Source organism: Camelus ferus, chromosome 4, assembly GCF_009834535.1.
Source record: "Camelus ferus isolate YT-003-E chromosome 4, BCGSAC_Cfer_1.0, whole genome shotgun sequence".
In the NCBI taxonomy this organism is placed as follows: Eukaryota; Metazoa; Chordata; class Mammalia; order Artiodactyla; family Camelidae; genus Camelus; species Camelus ferus.
In genome coordinates this window covers 35,573,015-35,592,311 of record NC_045699.1, presented here as the reverse complement: position 1 = coordinate 35,592,311, position 19,297 = coordinate 35,573,015, and the positions used below count along the sequence as shown (strand labels likewise).

At 39.3% G+C, this 19,297-nt stretch overlaps 1 protein-coding gene across 1 annotated transcript in view; it reads left to right on the top strand.

Moving 5' to 3' along the window:
- Positions 1-19,297, top strand: part of TRPM3 (transient receptor potential cation channel subfamily M member 3) — a 466,869-nt gene that overhangs the window by 120,296 nt on the left and 327,276 nt on the right.

Sequence of the window (19,297 nt, the reverse complement as noted above, 5' to 3'; positions counted from 1 at the left end):
AAAACTCTCCCAGACTGCCCTCTTCATGAATCTTTCTTCCTTCTAACTCTGCTCTCTCTCACACTGCTGCTCCCTCTGGGCTTATTATCCTGTGTTATCACTCAAATCTTTCTGCTCTTCAAAGATGTCCCGAAATCCCAGTTCCTCCATAAAGCCTTTCCTGGCTAAATGAAAAGAGGTTACACTGAACTCTTCTCCCTCCAGCAGACTGTCAGCATGCCTTTCAGAGCACATCACGAGGCCTGATTCAAGAAGGTTATCCTCAATGTAAATATTTAATGACAAGTTCTCTCACCATGGCATTAACTCTTGACTTAGTGTGCTGTGTGTGCAAGCATGTGCATGTGCTATGGACTGAACTGAATACCCAACCAATCCATATGTTGAAGCCCTAACCTCCAACATGACTATATTGGAGATAGGGTCTAAAAGGAGATAATTCAATTTAAATGAGGTCATGTGGGTGGGTTCTTAAACTGATAAGATTCTGGCTTTATAAGGAGAGGAAGAGAGATATCCCATCCTCCCCTCGACCAGCCCCCCACTCCTCACTCCCTGCCACCCCGTAAAGACACAGCAAGAAGGTGGCTGTCTGCAAAAGCCTTCAGTAGAAACTGAACCCTGCCTGAACATTGATCTTGGACTTTTCAACCTTCAGAACTGTGAAAAGATAAATTTCTGTTGTTTACACCACCCGGTCTGCTGGATTTTGTTACAGCAGCCCAAGCAGTCTATGGCTGTGTGTGTGGGTAGTGGGTGGTGGCAGTTGTGAAGAGTGTTGGTTGAATTTAGGTCATTCATGTTAGAATAAAATTCCCATAAGGCAGGGACTGTCAGTTTAACTATATTTACAAAAAGCACGGTGTTTATGTGAAGCCAGTACCTAATAAACACCAGTAAATTCTGCAATTTCTTTTAATACAGAAGTGACAAATGTCTTCTGCCTGTTTTCTTTTGTACATCCAGTTGGCTCTCCCCTTTACTTTCCCCTCTGCCTCTCCTAAATTTCCGTTTACCTGAAACCAGGGGTCCAGATACAGCAATACAGGTATCTCTTGTTTTATCGTACTTGGCTTTATTGCACATTACAGATACTGCATTTTTTACAAATTGAAGGTTTGTGGCAACCCTTGTCTACCAGGCCTATTGGCACCATTTTTCCAATAGCATTTGCTCACTTTGTGTTCCTCTGTCACATCTTGGTAATTCTTGTAATATTTCAAACTTTTTTTTAATATTATTGTTACTTGTTATGTTGATCTGTGATCAGTGATCTTTGATGTTACTATTATGACTCACTGAAGGCTCAGATTGGCTAACATTTTTAGCAATAAAGAACTTTTAATAAAGGTATGTACATTGTTTTAGACTTAATGCTAATGCATACGTTAGAGTACAGTATAGTATAGATAAAACTTTGACACTCACCAGAAAACAGAAAGATTTGTGTGACTTGCTTTCTTACAGTATTCACTTCTTTGCTATAGTCTGGAACCAAACCTGAAATATCTCCAAAGTATTCCTGTACTGAAAGTTTTGGATTATTCCAGACAAAGTTGGATTCAAGTTATCTAATGACCTGGAGAGTTGAGCGGCTTTGCCAATTAGGTGTGGATTTTTCACACCCTGTAGCATTTGTATTAAATGAAAGCCATAGCCAGATGTATGCATTTTTAGTTGTAAAACTCAACTCAGATAAATTATTTCAAGTAAGGGCACTGGCAGTTATCAAGAAATAGGTATTACACAGCAGCTTAGCCAAAAAAGCGCATTTCCCACTACCTTAATCATTGTGTTGAAAAACTGCCGAGAAGTCTGGAAGTAATTAGATGCTGTTAAAAGAAGGTGGAAGGACAATGCTTCATTCTACTCGCTGGGCCAGCACACCCACACTGTAATTTACATTCAGGAATCCTTCCCTCTGATTCAGAAAGAGGGTGGTCCCCGTGGGCCTTCTCGTCATGTGGGGAATAAATGGGCCCCTACAAACTTAACCTCTTTAATCATTAGATACTCCAATGTAGCAACATGGACTTCAGTAAAGAATATTCGCAAGTTTGGCAAAGAGCACTGCTATAAGGCTTCAGAGCCAGCTTGGAATATAACGTGGCAGTGGCCATTTAGCAGGAAGACTAATTCAGGCTTGGTTCCCATTACAGGGGTGGGGGGACGGAGGCATATTAAGATCTTCAATTTTCTTACCTTACATTATACACCAGCACCCCAAAAGTCTAGGTATCAGTGAACAATGCTGATTCCTAACTCCTGTGAGTGCTGGCCAGTTAGGGGGAGGAGAGAGGAGCCCAGGTTCAACATCCTCCCTCCCAACTCCCTCCCTACCCATATCCTTCAACCCCCATGAAAACCAAAAGAAACCAGGAACTGGAGTCAAGAACCAGGACTAGAGCTCTCTCCTCTCCCAGGACCACAGCTCCTCCTCACCCACATCCCTATGCCCTCTCCTCCCCATGGCACTGCAACCTGGGTGGGATTAACACCTCTGAGGCCCTGAACCCTAAAAGCATTATAGAGCTACCTCTTATTTGTAAGTCAAAAATGTAAACAAGCCTAAATGGAATGGCCAAGTACATTATCATCCAAACCTGAACACCTGTGAAAGTGAAAGGAGCTATTGAAAAATGCAGGACAGCAGACATAAACCGGGAATGACCTGAGCAAATGGGGATATAGGATTACCTAACTCAAAGCCATAAAAGAGGTGTAAGAAAGTTCTTTTGCCATGTTGACTAATTTGATTGGGAAATATCAGATTCTTATCCCCCTGAATGTTTTCTTGAATGTAAATACAGGGTTTTATTTTTCTTTTTTGGAAGAGTTAATACTTGATCTGCTTACTGTTAAATCCAATGGTTCTCAAGTGTAGTCCCTGGACCAGTATTATCAGAATCATTTGGGCATGTGTAAGACTTACAGATTCTCAGGCCTACCCCATACCCACCAGGGGTGGAGTCCAACAGCGTATAGTTTAATAAGCCCTCTGGTGATTCTAGTACATGTTGAAGTTTGAGAACCAATTCAGCTCTGAAGGCAGCTTGTTAGGGAGATTCACCAGGAATTTGCTTGGAGTGGTTTCCTATCCAGTGGAAAAGGAAAATGCCTGGATGGACCTAACCAGCATTTGCTGATAACTGGTAGCCCTGCCTGCAGTCACTTCTACCTAAGCCTAGTTGTCTGTCAAAGTCTTTTCCAGTTGACTAGTTGCCTGACCCTGAAGAAAGCAGCATCTGCACAGGCCACTTCTAGGGTTTTGTAAAATGCTTTAGTTCCTTGGGAATGGACCTCAATATAAAACATGTAAATATATTGTTTGACTTTCAGACCACTGTGTTTCCAACACACTTTCAGAAATTTCTGTGTAATAGTAGAGGAATGCCTGGACTCGTGAGCTGTGTGACATTGGGCAAGCAATGTCTCCAACTGATTTCTGTATGTTAATCTTGTATCCTGCTAACTTGCTGAATTCTTTTATCAGCTCTAGTAGTTTTTGTGTGGAGTCTTTAAGGTTTTCTATATATAGTGTCATGTCATCTGCATATGGTGACAATTTTACCTCTTCTCTTCCAATTTGGATCCCTTTTATTTCTTGTTTGATTGCTGTGGCTAGAATTTCCAATACTATGTTGAATAGAAGTGGTGAGAGTGAGCATCCTTGTCTTGTTTCAGATTCTAGCAGGAAGGCTTTCAGCTTTTCACCATTGAGTATTATGTTGGCTGTGGGTTTGTCATAAATAGCTTTTATTATGTTGAGATATGTTCCCTTTATACCACTTGGTTAGAGTTTTTATCATAAACGGCTGATGAATTTTATCAGATGCTTTTTCTGCATCTATTGAGATGACCACGTAATTTTTGTCCTTTCCTTTGTTGATGGGGTGTATCACCTTGATTGATTTGCATATGTTGAATCACATGCAAATCAATAAAGTCAGCATATGTTGAAGCATATGCTGACTTTAGGTTTTGCTCTTTTTCTAATTTTTTTAGGTGGCAAGCTAGGTTGTTTATTTGAGATTGTTCTTGTTTTTTGGAGAAGGACTGTATCACTAGAACTTTTTGACAAAAGACGATTTTACTAGCTACCACATGTTTCATAGAGATGCCTCAGAATGCAGTAGGATGGAGTTGAAATTAGAAAGATAACGGTATGTTGTCTTCATCTTTGCATTCATCTGTGAGTAGAAAATCTATGCCACATAAGCAAATGATAAATATTTGATAAATGAATGAATGAAATGACTACCCTCCATCTCCCCAAGTCTGAGCAATGGAATGGCAAATGGAGAGGCATGACAGGAAATGAGGAGAATCAACGGAAAGGTGTGTGCTTGAAAACACAGCCACTGGGCCCAAAGGGGACTTTGTATGTTGACCTATCGCTGGTTTCAAAAAGCACTACACAACCTAACCTTACAAGTAGTTGTATTAGTTGGAATTCTTTTCTCCTCTAGAAAAATATTCCCTTAAGATGACTCATCTCAAGATATCCACTAGGGCAATAACATACAATCTTCCAATTTTCTTTCTTCCCTAGGGGGAAAAATTTTTATTTTAACCTGCTACTCTCTGGCATTTGTGGAAAAGGTGTGAGTGTGCCATTTGGGAATAATGTTCATTTCCCTGGAAAATGGGTGGCATCCAACCTTGAGGTTTTATGTTAGGATGCTGGCAGGGCACCCAGTGAGCGCATAGCCAGGAGACAAAGTTCCTCATATAAAACAGAGCCGCCTGTCACCAAAACAAGTATGTTTCCGTTTTCTACCATTTGTTTTATGAAGTTGTTTACATTATGCCAATGGAAAATTAACACTAATCTAAATGCCTTGCCCCATGACGGAAACTACAATATTTCCTCGTGGAAGCAGTATTTCAGGAATTTATGTTGCAAGCAAAGACACTGGAATTAACTTGAATCCTGTTGATGTCTCTGAAGCACTAAAAGTGTCTCTATTGTAGATGCACTAAATACATTGGATGGTTGCTGGGAAAAGAGAAAGACACAAGTTTTGGGAAGAAAGAAACCCATAAAGGGGGTTTTCTGAGCAATATCAACTGACTGCAAAAGGGTGAAATATGCTATACTGACAGATAGTGAAATAGACATGGGGCTGGTTTTTCTCATCCTCAGTGGGCTGATTGCATTTGCTTTGGTCACTAGACATAAATATCCAAGCAGGCAGCAGCTCTGAGAAGCATCCAAGACACTTGTCATTTCAGATGTGCACGTTAGTACTGTACCCTACACAGCAGTGGCTCATACATCCCTGTTTCTCTAATGCCGTGATAGAACATGTTTTAGATTCTTTGTACTCACATGCATTTCTTAAATATTTTTGGCCCGTCATACTTAAAGTAATGCTGTACCTTTCTCTTCATAAAAAAAAAAATCCCTGAAATTGAAGAAGCAGCACATTATGATGATTCACAAATAAGAAAATCATGACTCAGGGGGATCGTGCAGAGACTTGTCCACCGCCCATCTGTGGCTGCACCCAGTTCCTTCATTCTCAGGAAGGAGTTTTTATTATTAATAACTGTTATTTACAAAGGACTCACTAGAATCCAGCAGAGTGGTACATTATCTCATTTAATCCTCACAATAATCTATTGAGGTGAAAACTATTATTTGTACCATTTTACAGAAGAGGAAATTGAGAACTAGAGAGGTTAAGAGACTTGCCCAGAATCCATACAGGTGAGGAGGCAAGCTTTAAATGCAGCTGGTCTGGTTCTCTGGTTCCATGCCCTTAACTACTGCACAGACTGCCTTTTTAAAGACAGAAGCACTTTCAAAGAAATGAACTTTCTAGAAGATGTTCTCAAACTGCAGCATATGTAAGAATCTCCAGGAACCCTCTGATTCAGTAGGTCTGGGCTGGGATCCATAAATCTTTTATGTTCAGGGGCCCGTGGCTGGGCCTGATACTTTGAGAACACCTCCACTGTCTAGAGAAATGGTACCTAAAATGGGCTAGGGTGCTTTTAAATCTCTTGACTTTAGTGTGTAATTTGCACATTGTGCCTGGTGGCCTGGCATGGTGAGAACTTTCATGTGTATGTGGATGTTGGTGAATCTATTTATGAAATCACTAGCTGCTTGACCTCCTGGGTAAGAGAAGTCGGGCTTCCCTGTTCTATGTTTTCTTTCACAGTAGACAGACCCTTCACTTCTTGAGGTTTTGGCTCATGAGATAATACTCAGTTCCCTTGCTCCTTCTTGACCAGTGTCTCATGTGAGTATATCTGTGTTCTTCCTCTTAATGTCCAGGAAATCTCACCACAGATAGTCTTCTACACTGGAAGGAGACTGATTCTCACTCACTGCAATGAAAGTGTGTGCTGGCTATAGTGAAATGGGAGTCCCTCTGGATTCTGTCTCAGGCTGGGAATGGAGATCAGGCTTGGTGGGGGAGGGATGGAAAGAAGGGTCACTAAAATATGTGTCCCAGGCACTGTGCATGATCATTGGGTATATGATCTGCAAGAAACCCATTATCTACATTCTTACAGATGAGGACCCTGGACTCAGAGAAGTTAGGTAATGTGCCCAAGGTTGTTCAGCTAATAGATTCTGACCTATCTGTTTCCAAAGAGTATGTTCCTTTCATGATGTCATGCTGGCCAAGACAGGACAGGTGGCTGGCTGAAGGAAACTCCTAGGTGATCCTAACACGCAGATTACATCTAACCTTTGAGCTGAACCTGAGAGGTTCCCCAGGCCTAAAGACTTACATGGTATTTATCCACTGCAACTAATTAGAGAATCTTCTTCAGAAATTGTGACTATTCGATGTTAGATAAGTGTACAAATAAACACCTGTTCTTTTACTGATATGAATAAAAATACAGCCTGGGTAGCATTATGTATTTGTTCCAAGACACATGAAGGAGTTCATAACATTGTAGACGTTCAAAAGATTTTTCCACCAGGTATTTCCTAGGAATGGCTGTGGTGCAAGTAACAAGTTCTTTTTCCTTTAAAGAAACCTTTATTCATCTCTTATTTGTAGCTCTTAAAATACATTTTGAAATAGGTGTAACATGATATTGTAAGATAGCCCTACTCAACAACTCCTTTATGAAAGTTCTCTCTTGCTTCCTAGAGAAACTTACGGTCTTTCATACCCGTGAAACTGTAGTCAATTTTGAATTTGTGACTTTATGTACATTACTAACCTTTTCTAAATTTCACGTTTCTCCTGCTAAAAAAAAAAAACAACCAAAGAAAAACCTTGCGTACTCATGTCTAGAAACTGTTATATCAATCAGAAAAAATGATGCATGTGAAAATGCCTCAGTAAATTTATCATGGTGTACAAAGAGAAAGAGTTTGCTTTCAAACCAGGATGACTGGATTACTTTTCAGGATTAGCCTGCTGGTTTCTTTGGTTAGTAGGCAGTTACTGACATTCATCAGTATTATTCCTTTTTATTTATGGAGTGCAGATGTATACTTCACTTACTTTCTGCCAGGCATTTTGAGAATAGTAACTCACTTAACTTACTGGGACTGTTGTCCATTTAGGAGTCAACTGCTTTGTAAAATTCCCTGTCTGTTAGTGAGGAACTTTATCACAACTTTGAAACTGACCAGTTCCAGGCTACGCAACTTATTGAACTTTATCTTAAAAATTGTATTCAGTGAAATTTTTGTTACAATTGGTAGTCCTTTTTTCAATGACCTTAGTCTGAATTTTTCTGGTTTTTTTTTCCAGTAGGAGATAGTAAGCTGAATTTTTCTGTTTGTTTTTTTTTTTTTCCAGTGGGAGATAGTATGCTGTAACTGTTTAATAACCAGATGGATAATGTTTAACAACCAGATCAGGGGAAGGGATAAAGGCCCTAATTTGTATCACTGGCTAATTCCTATGGTATGAATACTCTCACCATGGTTGATTTGGTGTCTCAATGTAGAACTGGGTAGAGATGCTAATGAGCAGCTCCCATGAATGTCGTCTTTTTCTTATCTTAAAGATGCTATAAATTTGAGGTTAGTGAGAATAACCTAAATACCTAGATAAACTCCCAAAAAAGTGTCTTATGAAGTGGAGGATATTATTTCTCTCATTCTAGGAGTGTGTTTTCACCGTCTTGATGGTGTTCTTTAGTGCACAAAAGCTTTTAATTTTGATAAAGTCCAACTTACCTATATGATAACCTGTGCTTTAGTTACCATATTTAAGAAACCATTGCTTAATCCAAGATCACAAAGATTGACTTCTGTGTTTTCTTCTAAGAGTTTTGTAGCATTAGTTCTTAGATTTAGGCCTTAGGTCCATCGTAAGTTAATTTTTCTGTATGCTGTGGCACTGATGCTTTTATGGTACCTTGGCCTTCAGGCTCCTGCTTCTGTATGTCGTGTCTCTGTTCTTACACTGACACACAGGAAAACCAGCCCTTCCTTGATTTCTACACACACACACCCAAGTTCCTCTTCTATAAAACATCCACGAGATAGTAGATTTCACAAAAATTTTATTAGTTACATCATGTATCAGACAAACAACCTAAAACCATACTCCAAACATCTCTAACCTTCAAAGTTCTTATGGCCAAGAGATATTTCACTGTTAATTGTCCCCAGTATAACCTAGTTTCCCAATGGTTCTTTTTCTCTGTTCAGTGTTTCTCTTTCTCCCTTGATCACTCTAGGCCCTCTTGAGAACTGAAACACAAATGTCTCTCCTTTTCTCACAAAGCACAGTTTAACTTCATTTCCTTACTTGAGTTCCTCATGGTTTTTCACTTTCTTCCCTGCAAGAATGTATTTTCCCCTCAAAGAAGGTTTTCTCCCTAGTGGGAATTCTGGTACCATTTTCCATACCATTATTCTAAGCAAGTTTTGGTAGGGTAATGGATGGAGAGTGGTCCCAGGAGTGAGTAGAGAGCCCAGGTACCTGAATAGCAAAAAATAAGAATCACCAAATGAGCAAAAGAAATGCCCAAAAAGAGGAGGCAAAAAAACACCTATGGTGATGAGCTTCAACTATGCCAACAGTTGAGGTAGAAGAAAGGGTCTTATAGGTCAGCTCAATATGGTAGGGAATAGGAGATTGGAGAGATTAGTCAGTGGAAGGAGGAAAGAAACCTACTTTCAAATATACAAATCTATGGCGTTTTGATTATACAGATCTACAATCCTTTGGAGCTAGATTTTTTTTTTACTTTTTTTTTTATTGAGTTATAGTCATTTTACAATGTTGTGTCAAATTCCAGTGTAGAGCACAATTTTTCAATTATACATGAACATACATATATTCATTGTCACATTTTTTTTCCCTGTGAGCTACCACAAGATCTTGTATATATTTCCCTGTGCTATGCAGTATAATCTTGTTTATCTGTTCTACATTTTGAAATCCCAGTCTGTCCCTTCCCACCCCTCTCCCCCTTGGCAACCACAAGTTTGTATTCTATGTCTATGAGTCTGTTTCTGTTTTGTATTTGTGTTTTGTTTTGTTTGTTTTAGATTCCACATATGAGTGATCTCATATGGTATTTTTCTTTCTCTTTCTGGCTTACTTCACTTAGAATGACATTCTCCAGGAACATCAGTGTTCCTGCAAATGGCATTATGTTGTCTGTTTTTATGGCTGAATAGTATTCCATTGTATAAATATACCACATCTTTATCCAGTCATCTGTTGATGGACATTTAAGCTGTTTCCATGTCTTGACTATTGTAAATAGTGCTGCTATGAATATTGGGGTGCAGGTGTCATTTTGAAAGTAGGGTTCCTTCAGGATATATGCCCAGGAGCGGGATTCCTGTTTTGTAATTCAGTGATTTTCAGATTTTAGAAAAGTATTACAGTAGATGTGCTGTATGTTGTATAATACCCTGGTAGGGTCTGAGGCAGCATCCCATAATAAAACAGGATCAAATATATATAACACTAAAGGGGATGAAAACTCTAAGTAGTTTTATTTCAGTTTGGGTCTAGTTTTGTTGTCAAATGAGTTAGGGGAAAAGCCTTTTATTTTTGGTTTTGGTTTTTCATTTTTAAATTCTGAATGTCACATTGTGGAAATATAAGATCTAGAAGTGATAAGCCGTTCCTCAAGCTGTTCTCTTTTGCTAAGACCACTCAGCAAGGCTAGTGATGTAGAGGATGAAGATGAAGATGCTTCCCAAGAGCCAGTCTTCTTTCTGACTGGTTCATCTTTTGCCAGTAATTTGCCAGGCAGATCAGCTTTGCTGCTTAAAACATTCACTTTAGCCTCATTTCCTCCCAGCTTTCTTTTTAACTTCAGTCTTTTATAGTTTACTGCAGTGAATATAGTTGGAACATAAGATGATGAGCAATGCTGTTCAGGACAATAATGTGAGCTGAGAAAAGAGAAAAAAAAATCACTATGGAGAGGACAGTAGCAGGGAAGAAGTAGACTAAGGCAGTGTTAGGAAATTGCTACCTACTCACCCTGTCCCCAACCACCCAAGGGGAAAAGGCCTATCAGCTGTACTAAAGCTCTCTTTGGAAAACCTTGAATGGAAATAAATGAGCACAGGGATCTAGAATGGTAATAAATGAGCACTAGAAAGAGTGACTGGCAGCCTTTGTAGACTTAATGGAGGAATTAATCTTAATGTGCCTTTTGCGTAAAGGGATTCTGATGCACCTTTGATATAGTGAAAAATGCTTGGGATTTGGACTCAGGGTTCTGGGTCTTACCCAGCCTCTTCTGAATATCACCCGATCCTGAATCATTTGTTTTCACTAGAAAAGGTTACCATTTTGCAAGAGTCACTGTGATAGAAGCATTTTACATTAAGTTAGTTCTAATATTCATAACAACCTTTCAATTAAAACAATATTGCTCTTAACATCCTCATATAATCAGTAAGAAAACTGAGGTTTGGAAAGGTTAGCTAACTTAGCCGAGTTTTATGGTGAATGATCTGTTCCCCTGGGATTAGACACAGTATTCCTGATGCTGAAGTTCATGTTCTTTCTATTGCTCAGAATGTGTCTTTAATTGATACCCTGGTTTATCACATAGATACTGATTTTACTATAGTGTAGAGACCTGCAGGCCTAGTTTCAAATTAAGCTTACTATATACTGACTAGAGGAGCTTGGGTGGTGGTGGTGGCGGTGGTGGCGGTGGTGGTGGTGGTGGTGGTGGTGGTAGTGGTAGTAGTAGTAGTAGTAGTAGTAGTAGTAGTAGTAGTAGTAGTAGTAGTAGTAACCACTCACCTGTATCAAGCACTATTTAAGAAACTTTATACAGATATTGCTATAGGTGGACATATAGGGGAATAAAGACACCAACTTGGTTTCCATGGAGTCCACATGACATAATACGGATCAGCGTCTTCCACAGTGCATTGTGGGAACTGCTAGGTCCTTGAAATATCCCAAGAGAAGAGGGTTTATGTTAAAACAAATTTGAAAAACCCTGACTGTATTCTCCTCTTAAAGGGTCTCGGTGTACATCCACATTGAAATGATGCTGAGAAGTATTTAAGGCTAAAAAGGAAATGGTTGAACCTTGTTTAACTCAGGAGTTTCCCCAGTATTTTGACCATACCTCTTCATTCAGAGTTTATCTGTTAACATCTGTAACTTCCATAGAACACACATTGAGAGATACTAATATAAATGAAAGTCTTCTGTATACTGGCATAAATTGGCACAATCACTCACATTATTTTGTACAACTATAGTGCAAGTTCACAAAGTAAACCCAGAGTTTCTTTGGGTCAGAACATGTATCTAATTTTAGCTTCTCATTCTACCCATGGGCTTTGCCCACTTGAATATTTTTTTAAATAAAAATATTTTTTAGAATATGTCTTACCATCCAAATTCAAGGCGCTCAAATCCCACTCAAGGTTTCTCTCTTTCACAGACTCTTCCCAAGCCTCCCTCCCATCTGGCCCACAGGGGTCCCTCTGTTCTCTGACCTGTCTCAGCACTGATTGTCCCCAAGGAACTGGGGCTTCAGAGTCGTCTCTAAGAAACTGGAATTATGTGGAATTAAAATGTCCCACATTTGATGGAGCTGAATAGGAACAGACTGAAATTTGTGAGAAAACCACAGTTTTAAAAGAAAAGACAACATTTCCTCGTTAGAGTTCCAGAAGAATTTCACAAGGAGATACTCTTTCTTTCTTTCTTTTTTTTCTTTTTTCTTTGTGATCCAATCCTGAGTTCACAATTACAAAAATTTTATTTACCCAAAACAGATACTAAGTTTGAATCTTCTAAATTTGGACATGGATTTAAATTTAAATTTCTCATATATCTTTTTTTAAAAACACAACGGCAAAAAATGACTCTCCTCCCTGTGTGAGTCCTTAGTTGTTTTTAACTTTTAACACTTCTCAGTGAGATTGAAATCTGTGTGTTTCTATTCAGAGTCACTTTTTTAAAAAATGATGAAGTACAACCTTCCTAACTGAAATTTAATTCATTATTTATTACTGGGGGATCCTTTTATTGAAGTTGTGAAATCAAAGTACAGTGTTTACTCAGTTTAAAATGTCCTAAACATGCTTAGTGCTGCTCTTGCAACAGGACCATCCTTTGGCCCTCTGACTAATGCACCAGTTGAAGTGTTACCTGTGCTGAAGGAAAATGCCCTCAAGCTGCTTCTACTGTGAATTTGAAAAGGAAAAAAAAAAAAAAAAAAAAAGGATAGCTTGAGGGTGTGACTCTGTAGCTATCCCTGCAGAAGCTGGAGTTAGGTGGGGGAGGATGAGTGACTTAGAGAACTAGAAGAGTAAAATCAGCCACAGTGGTGTGTAGGTACAAAGAGACTGTGACAGATACTAGTTTACTAGTTAGTATACTACCTTAAGAACAACCACAAACTAAATGTGGTGCTCATTCTGTCACAGAGAGAAAATTAAAATTAGGCAGAGAAATAAAGATTGATGTGAATTTCTATTGCTTCATACAGTAAGAAAGTCAGAAAAAGTTTCATTTTGAAAATTCTCATGATTTGCTAAAATACAACTAGCTACCTAAGCAGAATCTTTGAAACACAAAAGATGATTTATTTCAAAACTTATGCCAAATTATAGTATCATTACTCAAATCCAAGTTGTGATTTATAAAAATTAGCTAAGGGTAAGAATTATACCTGTGGCTCTGACTTCAGCTGGTAGTAATTGATAATAATTCACATCAGTTCAGATATAACTAGGACTTTATCTGTGAGCCCCTTAACCAGATTATTCCCACCCCATGCACAGGGCCTGGACTGTACTAACTACACAGGAAGTGGAATGTAATACTTGCTCTCCAGATTAGTCATGTGGATAAATAAAGCAGAATGAGAGTTATAGAAGCAACCTAAGTGCCCATCATGAATGAATGGATAAAGAAGATGTGTAAATATATACATATACATAGTATGGAATATTACTAAGCCATTAAAAAGAATGAAATCTTGCCATTTGCAACAACATGGATGGACCTACAGGGTACTCTGCTAAGTGAAGTAAGTCAGAGAAAGACAAATAGCACATAATCTCACTTATATGTGGAATCTAAAAAACAACACACAATAAAAATAAACTCACACATACAGAGAACAAATGGGTGGTTGCCAGAGAGGAGGGGGGGTGGAGTTGGGTGAAATAGGTGAAGAGGATCATGAGGTATAGACCTGTAGTTAAAATAAATAAGCCACAGGGATGTAATATACAGCATAAGGAACATGGTCAATATTATAATTTTGTATGGGGACAGATAGTAACTAGTCTTATCATGGTGATCATAATATATGTAAATGTCAAATCACTATGTAATATACCTGAAACTAACATAATATTGTATGTCAACTATATTTCAATTTAAAGAACAAAAAGCAGAAAGTAATTAGGAACCACAGAGAAAAAGTAGCAATAATAGGGAGATTTGGCCTTGACTTCAGAAATGCACTTCTGTCATTTGTCAAAATGCCTCATTGTTTTAAAATTCATGTCATTGTCTCCTCTCTGTTAACTCATTCATTAATTTAAGGACTCATTCATTCACTCAAACCCTCTTCTTTGAACATGTTCTCTGTTCCAGGTACTGGGTATACATTCTGTCCTCCTAAGGTTTAAGGTCTAGCAGGAAAGACAGACAAAAAACAAGGAAAAAATATATAAAATCATAATTGAGATAAATAACAAGAATAACAATAATAATGACAAATACCTAGGCAGGATATACCACTTCAGAGTGGCAACTCTAGGTGAACAGAAATTTCACCTTCCTTTGAGAAATCATTGCATTAAATTGATTTGTATTCACTGATTTGCCAACAAAGCACTTGTGACATTTAAAATTGGAGTTAGAAAGCTTTCTAAACCAGAAAAGACACTGCCAGATAAAGCACATTTTGTCAGGAAACAATATAGAAATAATAGGATCTTAAATGTCATAATTGTTCTTCATTAGCTAAAAAGCAATAAGATAATTTTACTTTAAAACATTTCTTTCTGACCCCAGACAAAACTTTCTAGACCGAAGCATGGACTACTATTGATACAAATGAGTCATTTTTTTATTCACTCCCTTTAGAGGCAGCAGACCTTAGGGAAGACTGTAGATTTTGGTGCCCAGTCTGAGAAACAGGGGTGTGAATTTGTACTCTTCCACATATTTTCCATGTGAACATGGACAGGTTATTTAACCCTTCAGAACCTCATTTTTGTAAGCATTTTAGTTGGTACACAAAATGCACAAAATGTCAATATACAGGTCAGTGAATTATCACAAAAAGAAATTTGTGTAGCTACCAGCCAAACCACAACGTGAGCATTGTCAGCCTACCAGAATCCCCTCTTAGACCACCTCCAATCATTTCCCCTCTCTCCTTTCTAAAGTAACCACTCTCTTCACTTCTAACACCACAGGTTAGTGTTGTACCTTCTTTTTTAAAGGCTTTATACGTATAGGATCAAATCATATGTATTGCTTGTTGTCTGGCTTCTTTCACTGAGGCACATTTCTGTATCTGTAAAGTGGGGGGAGTGATGCCTACCTTACACTGTGGTTGAGACAATGATGTTGGAGTTATGCAGCGTAAAAAGTACATGGCTTCCAACTAGTTAGCAGAAAAGGTGAGTGGTTTCATGTTCACAAGCAGCAGGTGAACTTATGGAAATGATAGTGACAAGGATGGAATGGATTTGGAAATACTGATAGACCTGACCTTGCCTTGAGGTGTGTACTTAAAACATGAACTTCATCTTGGCAGTCAATTCTTCTCTTCTCGATACCAGTTCCGCCTATGGAGTAGCTGTTCCTTCTCCATTAATCTCCAAACAGATTCATTTGGTTTGTGCTCCAGAAGCTTGTAGAAGTGACCCAAGCAGATTTTCAGATTGAACGATAATGACAAGTAATCTTTCCCAAAGACTCATGATGTGCCAGGATTTCCACTGATCACTTCACATACTGTATCTCATCTAATCTCCCTGCAGCCAAATGAGGAAGGTATTCCTACTATCCCACTGTTGAGATGAGGTACTAAAGCCAGAAAGACTTGAAAGGTCACTGAATCACTGGGAGGTAGAGTTAGAATTTTAACAGAGGCTGTTTGTCTCCAGAACTTGGGCTAACTGCTGATGTGCAGGCCCCTGGTACAAACAGATCCCGTCATTTTTACTGCAGTTCTTTGGAAAAGGTTGTCACATGTAGATTTCAGCTTATTGTAGAGGTTTGGTTGAAAAAAATAATAGCAAAGTTATACTCTCCCCTCTAACCTTAGTAGGAAATGTTCTCAGTGAACGGAGCGTAGAGCACACAGGCCACATGTGCCTCATTAAAAGCTCTAAAATGTAAGGCATAAATCTATTTTTATCGTGTTACACCTGCACTGGAGCCTGTCATGTTTCCTAGGAAAGTGCTTTTGGGGATTTTAGTGCCCCCTCTAGGTCTACTACTATTTCCTTCATTTTATCTTTATACCACTTTCACCTATTTCTTTATTTTCCATTATTGACCAATAATCACAGCCCTATTGAGTCATTCCATACTGCCGTTGCAGAAGTCAAGAGAGCCTTTGTGAAAACCCACTGCCAGGTTTAATCCTATGGAGTTGCTTGCAAGAGGGGCCATTGGGACATTTTATAAGTACAACTTCTTACAGCATTATTTAATATGTCTCAGTTTACAACAGACAGCCCATTAAGTACCTATTTAGTGCTTTTCTTTGTGTACAATACCAAGCTGGGGATTGTGTGTAAAACAAAAAGTCAGACGACACAAACCCTATCCTCAGCGTGCCTGAAATTCAATGGGGGAGGAGGACAAAAATGTAATCACAGAAAGTTAAAACTTAGTTCAAAGCAGCAGTAGAAATGTTACAATACTCCCTATGAGTAAGAAGACATCTAAGGTGGTCTCAGAAAAATTACCACAGATGTCCAGAGAAAGCTGGAATCACTTGGTCAGAAAAGGGGTGGGATTGAAGACACTCCTGGAAGATGAGTAGGATCTGCAGGATCAGACTGTAAAACCTCCTGGCTGGTAAACCATGGCTTTACCCAAGGATTCAGGAAGATGAGAAGAGAGCGAGTAGAAGACTGAATGTGCTTGTTTCCTATTGCGGCTTCAACAAACTACCACAGAACTGGTGACTTCTGGTAACACGGACATACTATCTAACAGTGCTGTAGGTCGGAAGTCCAAAGTAGGTCTATGGCTAAAATCAAGGTGTCAGCAGAGAGGCGTTCCTTCTGGAGGCTCTAGAGGCGAATCTGTCTCCTTGTCTTTTCCAGCTTCTAGAAGTTGCTTGCATTTCTTGGCTTATGGCCCTATCCTTCATCTTCAGAGCATATTATTCCAACCTCTGCTTACGTCATCACATCTCCTCCTCTGACTCTGACCCTCCTGCCTTCCTTTAATAAGGGCCCTGTGATTATATTGGGCCCACTAGAATATCCAAAATTATCTCCTCATCTCTACACTAACGTAAACACATCTGCAAGGTTCCTTTTGCCAGGTAAAATAACATACTCATGGGTTCTGAGGGACAGGATCTGGGCACCTTTTGGGGATGGGGCATTATTCTGTAGGTTACAGTCAGCACTGTACTGAGGGAGTTTTTAAGTGATAGGCTTTGAAGTTTATTTTGTACAACATGAAACCATTGAATGTTTTAATCTGGGAAGTGATACGAGCAAAGCACAGAGTAAAAGGCAGAGCAATGGTTAGAAAAGCATAGGGATAAGGAGGCCAGTGCAGAGATTGCTGGATCCCTCATGGACAGTGTGCAGGTGGTGGGTTGTCTTTGCCTGTGTGTGTGTGTGTTGGTCACGTGTAAGCATGAGAGACCACCCATATGTTCCCCATGCTTGTGCTTGTGAACACTGCCTCAGCTTGTTCCAGCTGGATGTTTACCTAGCCATAGGAAAGCAGCCACCCGAGGAGGCCTGCAACTCTCCCTGCCTTCCGGTATTTCTACTAGAGCAAGGATAATATGCAAGGATTTTGATTTCCAAGTAATTGTCTTTATGCTTCAAGTTATGGGATATTCAGAGAGCTGGGAACTACCTCTTCAGACAACCTTCCAGGTGTCCTAAAGGGGGTTCCAAATCTTAAGAAGATTTTTTTATAAGTAGTCTGTGATAGGCAATTATACAAGCTGCAGTGGTCTCCCAGAGAGACTGTTTCCTTGAATGGTAGGGGCTCTCACGTGATGGCAGCCAGGGGAAGTGATCTGGTTAATAAGTCTGACTGGTGTTCAGAGCAGAGCTGGATGCTATTCATTAACTTGCCTCTCTGTTGTTTTCCCTTTCTGTATTGTCCTGGATTTGAAGTAAGTTGTCACACACAGTGAGTTTTGATTCAGACACAACTTTATTCAAATTAGCTGTAACTGTGGCTCCATATGGATATGAAATTAGGGAAGATAACCCCCCAAAACCCAAGAATCAAATGAATTAGCAGCCTTGCAGTAGACCAAGAGATTTTTAGAAATCTTGCAGACATACAGGCAAGGGCTGGAGTTGCCTCTCTGGCAAGGCAAATTCAGATAGTTCAGGAGTGAGCAAGCCCAAATGGTTTATTAACTCATTTGGGGGTCCTGTCATCAGTGTAGTTGCTTATCTAGGGTAAAGCAATTAAGATGGTATCAGAGAGCTGTACCCAACTGCCTAGTAAGACTTGATAACATGGAATTTTCAGAATAAAAGTGCTTTTGTTTTCAGCAATGGGAGAGAAAATTGTAATGCTGGTGTTCAAACTTTGAGGAGTTACAACACAATCTGAAAGGGATGGACATTATGAAATGAACGTGTTCCCCTCCTCCCAAGACAGAATGGTGCAGCAGAGTTATTTTGGTGGCTTTTAACTATTACAGTGTTCAGTAGCAAAGAAAGATCCTCAGAAACGAGCCCAGAAGTCTCTGAGGGAAAACATAAATATTCAGCTGTGCTTTTAAAGACTTGCTATTTTCTTTCTTAATTGTGTTTACCTTTTAAACAACAACAAGCAGAAGCCAAAAACTTGGCAGAGTGCTGCTTTTTAAGGCAAATGTATCCCTTCACTGCCAACTGAACATGCCTCTATTTTTTACTTGGTTCTTTTTCCTTTAAAAAAAAAGAGTGATACTTTCCCTCTCCTTCATTCAAGAACATCTTGCCCTTCAGCCATCAAGAGTAGTCAGAATTCCAAATGTAGGAGTTCCCAGGAGGACAAATCCAGGGCTGTGTTCATTATTGTTATCATCATTGTTGTTATATTAGTGCAATAAATGATAAGACCCAAAGTATGGGGCATTAGAGAAATACTAGGTTGCGAGCAGCATATGCATAAACAAATAGTGCTTTTACACAACATAATAAGGCATGTATACTTAAAACTCACTGTTAATGTTATTATTTTCAAGGAGATGACCTCTAGTGAATTCATGCATGTGTTTGCCACCTTTAAAGAGCGCCTCACTCCACACAGCAAAACCAAACAAGCAAGCTACACAGCAGTAGCAACCTATCCTTTTTTGAGCCTGTCTCTCATGCTTGGGGTATAGAACAGAAGGAGACCACTGCCCTATAGTCACGGACTTCGGTTAGTAGCCACAGTGGTAATCAGGAGAGACCCCAAGTGGAAGTCAACCTCAATTTGGTGGTCCCCTGCCACCCAGTGTGCCTCTCTGCACTTCATTGGGAAGTCACAGACTCCATGTCTAGTTAGGTATCTCATATATGCTATTCCTAATTTTCTGGTTGTTCAGACCTCTTCCCTGTGCACTCAGAGAGCATCTCCAGGGAAATGGATTCAGAAAGTAAAGCACAATCTTTTTTATGTAACATCACTTTAAGGATTCTAAAGCT